Source organism: Schistocerca gregaria, chromosome 7 (assembly GCF_023897955.1).
Source record: "Schistocerca gregaria isolate iqSchGreg1 chromosome 7, iqSchGreg1.2, whole genome shotgun sequence".
In the NCBI taxonomy this organism is placed as follows: Eukaryota; Metazoa; Arthropoda; class Insecta; order Orthoptera; family Acrididae; genus Schistocerca; species Schistocerca gregaria.
In genome coordinates, this window is record NC_064926.1 from 403,282,859 (window position 1) to 403,290,161 (window position 7,303).

A 7,303-nucleotide genomic window follows, 5' to 3' on the forward strand; every position below is an offset into this window, starting at 1 on the left:
GAGGATAATGGAATGTAGTCGTATTAAGTCGGGTGATGCTGAGGGAATTAGATTAGGGGAGCAAAATAGCTGATGATGGCCGAAGTAGAGAGAGAATAAAATGTAGACCGGCAATGACAAGGAAAGCGTTTCTGAAGAAGAGTATAGATTTACGTGTCAGGAAGTCGTTTCTGAAAGTATTTGTATGGAGTGTAGCCATGTATGGAAGTGAAACATCGACGATAAATAGTTGGGACAAGAAGAGAATAGAAGCTTTTGAAATGTGGTGCTACAGAAGAATTCTGAAGATTAGATGGGTAGATCACATAACTAATATTGATATTGATATTGATATTGATATTGAATAGAATTGGGGAGAAGAGGAGTTTGTGGCAGAACTTGACGAGAAGGAGGGACCGGTTGGTAGGACGTGTTCTGAGGCATCAGGGGATCACAAATTTAGCATTGGAGGGTAGCGTGGAGGGTAAAAAACGTAGAGGGAGACCAAGAGATGAATACACTAAGCAGATTCAGAAGGATGTAGGTTGCAGTAGGTACTGGCAGATGAAGAAGCTAGCACAGGATAGAGTAGCATGGAGAGCTGCATCAAACTAGTCTCAGGACTGAAGACCACAACAACAACAACAAACCTAACTAACCTAAGGACATCACACACATCCATGTCCGAGGGAGGATTCGAACCTGCGACGTAGCGGCCGCGTGGTTCCAGACTGTAGCTCCTAGAACCGCTCGGCTGAAACGGATGGCTATCCGTACGTATTCACCCGTTTCTGAGAAGATACAGTCAAAGTTTTACATGAACTTTACGTGCCTTTTCCTTTGTTTCCATACGGACATCTTTTCTCGTCACCAGTAACGGTACAGGACAGGAATGCTCGGTGTTTTCCACGGGTCAATCGATGACGAACAAGCACAGAGGCGCATGTGGCCAACTGATGAGCCACGCGGGATTAGCCGAGCGGTCCGGGGCGCTGCAGTCATGGACTGTGCGTCTAGTCGCGACGGAGTTTCGAGTCCTCCCTCGGGCATGAGTGTGTGTGTGTGTGTTTGTCCTTTGGGTGATTTAGGTTAAGTTGTGTGTAAGCTTAGGGACTGATGACCTTAGCAATTAAGTCCCATAAGATTTCACACACATTTGAACATATGGCCGACTGATGATTTTCGTGATTTTGGCTTAGAGCGTGCTTGTACCCAAACACTCTTTTTTGAACCTCCCTCATTGCATACAAATGTCGTACTATGACGGGATGATCACAGTGCATCACATTTGCCAATAATCGACTACACCCTCGTGTATCATTGCGGCTTAATGGGTTTAAACGCTCTTCAAACCATGAAAGGTCTTGAAATTTCCCTGCAGATTAAAACTGTGTTTGGAGCGAGACTCGAACTCGGGACCTTTGCCTTTCGCGGGCAAGTGCTCTACCAACTGAGCTACCCAAGCACGACTAACGCCCCGTCCTCACAGCTTTACTTCTGCCAGTATCTCGTCTCCTACCTTCCAAACTTTACAGGTGCTCTCCTGCGAAGTTTGGAAGGTAGATGACGAGGTACTGGCAGAAGTAAAGCTGTGAGGACGGGGCGTTAGTCGTGCTTGGGTAGCTCAGTTGGTAGAGCACTTTCCCGTGAAAGACAAAGGTCCCGAGTTCGAGTCTCGGTCCGGCGCACAGTTTTAATCTGCCAGGAAGTTTCATATCAGCGCACACTCCGCTGCAGAGTGAAATTCTCATTCTGGTACACCCCCCCCCCCCCCCCCCCAGGCTGTGGCTAAACTATGTCTCCGCAATATCCTTTCTTTCAGGAGTGCTAGTTCTGCTAGGTTCGCAGAAGAGCTTCTGTTAAGTTTGGAAGGTAGGAGAAAAGGTACTGGCAGAAGTAAAGCTGTGAGGACGGGGCGCGAGTCGTGCTTGGGTAGCTCAGCTGGTAGAGCACTTACCCGCTAAAGGCAAAGTTCCAGAGTTCGAGTCTTTGTCCGACACACAGTTTTAATCTGCCAGGAAGTTTCATGTAAGCTCGCACTCCGCTGCAGAGTTAATATTTCATTCTACATGAAAGCTCTTTCTGAACGTGTGGATCATTAAATGTCAAAACGATCTTCCTGAAAGCGAGAAAACAATTTTCCTGCTGTACTCTGTCACATGCATTATCTTCCTGAGGGCTTTCCAGGCGTGACTAGGTAAGGAGAACCATCATTTAGACTGGAGGAGAATCCTCACTACAAGGCTCGAGAGGATCGTTGTTTTCTCAGCCGACAGCGATGAGGACACACCACTGACGAGGAGAACACCGCAAGCGCAATAACTTCGCCACTTGTATATGAGGGGCCAGTATTAGCGAACGAGTGTCTCGGCTTATCTGTGAACATTTGACTGTTTCTGAGAAAATTATTTCTGAGAAAGTGACGGTAAAAGTTTTCGAGAAATTTCATTTGCCTACCAGCGCATAAGTAGTTCAACCGGAACAGTTACACAGAGGCTAGCGTCGCTGCTTCACGCTTTTGGGCCCAGTATTTGAAAGCCGATTTTTGTTTTTACTTTTCATTCATTTATCCATGTCTGTATAAGACTGCTACAAGTATGATTTCCAACGTATAGTGAAATAACGGTTGTTTTTATTCGTCTACTAATTGTACGTCTGGTGAATGAATTTAAAAAAAATATGAAAGAAATAATTTTTTGAAATTGTTTTCGATGTACTTCGTGTAGTATGTCCATTCGTAATCAACTGCAAGTGCCAATTTTCGGAAAACTGATCTACTAGACATGGGTTTGTGCGAAATTATTGCCAGCGCGTGAAACCTTCAGCAATGTCAACGATGTTTCTGACTCGAATAACATTCACATGAAGAAATATCGCTGTGACAGCCAACCTTCCCTTGATACTTGTAATGTACGGAATTGCTGTATATCGAATATTTCTGCGATTGGTATACTCGAAGGGAATGCACCAAATTTTCCTTAAGAATAAACGTAAGAATACAATATAAGAATTAAGAATTGATATAAGAATGAAATGCAATATAAGAATATGATAATTTAAAAAGATTGTAACCCTTGAAAATATAATACACACATACTGCAAGACTGCACTGGATTTTCGGTATTATTTGAGGATAAACACGCGACTATGGGTTTAGACCTGAGAGCAGTCACTTTAATTAGTAAGCCTTCCACTTGACTATCTGGCCCATCCATCTGCTAATTTGATTTTGCCTTTTGACTGCGTTAGTTGTTGTTAGCCTGTATTAGAGGTTATCACTCTTATAACAATCCAAATGAACCTTAATGGTGAAATAATATTAATGAAATGGTGGCCCTGTCATTGTTGCAGTCAATCAACACGAGACTGTACTTTAATGAAAGTTGTGGCACAAGTTTATCGATTACAAAGTAGAACCAACAATACACATTAAGCGTGATGACCAATAAATCAGGAACTGTTGGCAACACAAACAGACGCAAGAAATAGTTAACTCTCCATTGGGTGGCTACTGATTGGCAAAGACTAAGATCTGTCTGATTAAACTATTTACTCAGGCTCCAAATTTGCAGAAGCAAGAAATTATCTGACGCTGAATAGACTTAGATGAATTTATTCTACACAGAAGTTATACTATGATGGTGCAGCTGAGAGCAAGTGGCGAGACTGTGGTTCTGTTTGCCTTAACAGCAATGCTATACCCCTTTCTCAATGTGTAGCACTGCCCCGTGTGATGGTCGTGGTGCAAGCGTCTGCAATTAGTTGTCATGGGAACGAAATAAGCAAAGTCATGGCAGATATGTTACATGGATCGCAGTTACACTTTAATAGAGCCCTGAAACCCAGAAGATTCCAGGGTGTGACATTCCCGTTCACTAGTCATTCCATGGTCAGTTTGAGTCATTTATACGACAGTGTGAACAAGGAGATCAAATGTCAAGCAGCAGACCTGATATGAATTAGTTTCCCCTCGGCGTAGCAAGTTGTCTGAGATGACTGAGGCCTAAACATTCGGTAGAGTTAAGTTTTCACCACAGGCTCCCCGTCGAGATCAAAACCAGTGCAAATTCACAATCAGGACGAGTGTCCCACGTGCAACCCAGTCGTAGCAGGAGTTAAGACCAGAGTACTCTCCAGATCTGAGCTTGACTCGGAAGACTGATTTTCTCCGCTCCTCACTTTCCATCAAACCTCGGTAAACACCCAAAAAGCAATCATACAACTACCCCCAGAAGAGTTCTGTGCCAATCAAAAGGCTCCACGAGTTCCATGCCTCCCCTCTAACTTATCTGTTCTACCCTTCATCCAGTCCTAATCAAAGTTGACAATATTCTTCTCTTTTTTGGAGAAGCAGCCAATCCCTGACTCATTAATTCCCAACCTGCTGTTTTTTTCCCGCAGCCACTTCAGGCAGCGTCTTTTGAGTTCCTGTTTAGCTCAAAAGTGAACAATACATTTATCATGGAGATCATTATCTGGATGACTTGAACGTTATAGCGTGTCCGACCAGGGACCTCGTTCAAATGAAGAGAAGAGGTTTTAAGTCCCAAAATGGAGCATTTCAGAGCCACTATAAATGTTGCGCTCCTTCTAACATAGTTTGTAAGGCTTCAGGCTTCACAAAAAGCTCTGCAAGTAGAGGAACAATACCACTTGACAGCTCTCTCAATAGCGTTCGGTCCACAGAGAACACGGAAACTTCCGAATTTTTATGGCTGACATAGGGCGTTTACAGTACTGTCGAAACGCATTGGCCGGGTGACCTAAAATTCTCTCATGCTCCTGCCCCAGGTACCTAACAGGTAGGTCCAGGCAGGAAGTTTTTCTGCCTCTTCAGCCGAGTGCGTTGTCTGCACACCGATGCGAGTAGTTCTTGGGACCAGCACTGTATCCCCTGTGAGTGATTCGAGATGCTCCTTTCCCTAACAGCTGAGCATGGCTTCCAAGGCTCAAAAGTCCACTGGAAGATTTACTGATAAATGACCAAACTGATTCCTTGTTTTCAACTCCAGAAAAATACTATTCGAAGGAGAGCCACTATAAAAATCCCACTTGCTTTAGCAATGTACATGTTCCCATCAGTGACTGCTCATGCTGATAACTTCCTGTCATCAAACATTTAAGAGCAGCCCTGAATATGGGAAACAGTGAGAGAGTGACTCATCCTCTCTCAATACATCTCCTATATCTCGAATGAATGGCACTTACTGCGTAATTTTACAGTTAATATAAAGTCCTCATATATCCTAATTGTGTTTTGTCAGTGGGCTGCCTGCCCTCTACAAAAAAAGAAAGGGAAGGGGTATCATGTGGCTTTTGCCTATACAAAATGGTCAGAACAACACGACAAATACTTTATAAAACGAGTGCCTGACACAATAATGATAATAATTATAATAATGTTCTGTAGGGAGCACATTGTGCTCATGTGGGAGCGATATAGATGCTTGTAAAACAATAAACTGGTAGCCAAGATCGCAGGAATTCCTTTTTATTCCATGATTACTGGTTTCGGCGAAACTAAAGCCGCCATCATCGGATCTTAGGACACATGTATGTGATGGAGACACTTAAAATTTATAATGTCATCTCTCTTGGACGCCTATGTGCTACTTACGACAATTTTGTAAGGCCTGCGTGTGATAGGTAACTATTAATATCACCATTGTTTGCCTTGATGTTGTAGCCTGTATGTGTCCTAAGATCCGATGATGGCGGCTTTAGTTTCGTCGAAACCGGTAATCATGGAATCAAAAAGAATTTCTGCGATCTTGGCTACCAGTTTATTGTTTTACAATAATAATAGTAATAATAATAAAAAACTTGATAAGAAACATTCATCTAGTAACCCTCTACAGACATGGGTAGATACATTAAAAAAAAACAATAAATAGGTTATGAAGACAGGAAGCAAAAGTGACAAACCACCACACTAGCCGCTACTCCAGCAGTTGACTTAAGTTCACTGAGCGCTGAGAGGCATCTAAATTACGTCGAGAAGTGTCAGTTTTTTTCTTAGAAAAGGCTGAGTATCTATGTATTAGCTCAGACATGTATTTGCTTATTTTGGCCCCTCTTCCACTGAGTGGATTGTTTTGGAAAATCGTGTCATGGCATTTTCTATGCTCTCCTCGTGACTGAGGATATCAATATGGCCAACATAGGACACATCACTAAGAAGCAGAGCTGGGTAGAGGTCGCTACGGACCCAGAGTGTACCTGGCAAACCTTCTGGTGCTAGACGATCCGTAAAGTTCGTCACAGATCACTCCGCTATATGAAGCTTTTAGGAACACACCATACTAGACAGTTTTGACGACCTAAATTTATATTTGGGTTATGTATTAAATTTCTCGTTGCACATACTATACTGTGATATCGACAGACTTTTCTGTAACAGAATGGTTGGCTTGCACCTTCTCCTGGAAAGTCGCTCTGTCTCTGTGCCGGTACAAACTCTTAACACAACCTTTACTTTTTCCAGCTACTCCAACATCTAGTCGTGAGCTTGAACTTTAACACAAGTTTGCGAGACTCTCGTTCTGTTGATTGTGGACTTGAATCTGAATATTGCTTTGGAAGACTCTCATTCTATTGATTTTGGTGTAGAACGTGAGCACTTTTTTGAGGGACTCACGTTCTGTTGATTGTGAGGTTGAAAGTGATCACCGCTGCCAGGCACTCACATTCTGTTGAGTGCGGTTTTGAACTTGGGCACCTCTTTGCGGGCCACACGTTCTGTTGATTGTGGACTTGAACACGAGCATTGCTTTGCAAGACTTTCGTTCTGTTCAGTGTGGACTCCAATTGGAGGAGCAATTTGCGAGACTCACATTGTGTTGATCATGGCGTTAAATCTGAGCACCGCTTACGGGATTCTCGTTCTGTTGATTGTGGAGCGCATCTGAGCACTGCTTTGTCAGACTCATGTTTTGTTAATTGTGGTATTCAACCTGAGCACCGCTTTGGGGGACTCTCATTCTGTTGATTGTAGAAATGAACCAGAACACCGTTTGCAGGACTTCCGTTCGGGGGAATAACAGACAGTGTTTGTATCTTATGGGATACATAAAATTATCAAGCCATGCCCTTTCCAAAGACGTTAGTAACAAATGGTCTACGGAAGAGTAAAATAATAGAGCTCGCTATGTTCGTCCATGAGACGCAGAATGCATTAGATAGCGGTGAACAGGTTCGTGATCTGGTATTTGCCTTCCAGAATGTGGTTGTCATAGATACACACTGCCGCCTAGTGATCAAACACTTGTGAACGGAATATCAAACCAGTTCTTTGATTGGTTTGAAGACTACAATACAGAAAGTA

General features: G+C 43.1%; 1 non-coding gene across 1 annotated transcript; it reads right to left on the bottom strand.

The window, feature by feature from the left end:
• Positions 1 to 1,370: 1,370 nt before the first annotated feature.
• Trnas-cga (transfer RNA serine (anticodon CGA)) lies at positions 1,371 to 1,444 on the bottom strand. Its single transcript has one exon. It is a non-coding gene; the product is annotated as a tRNA-Ser (tRNA).
• Positions 1,445 to 7,303: the final 5,859 nt, after the last annotated feature.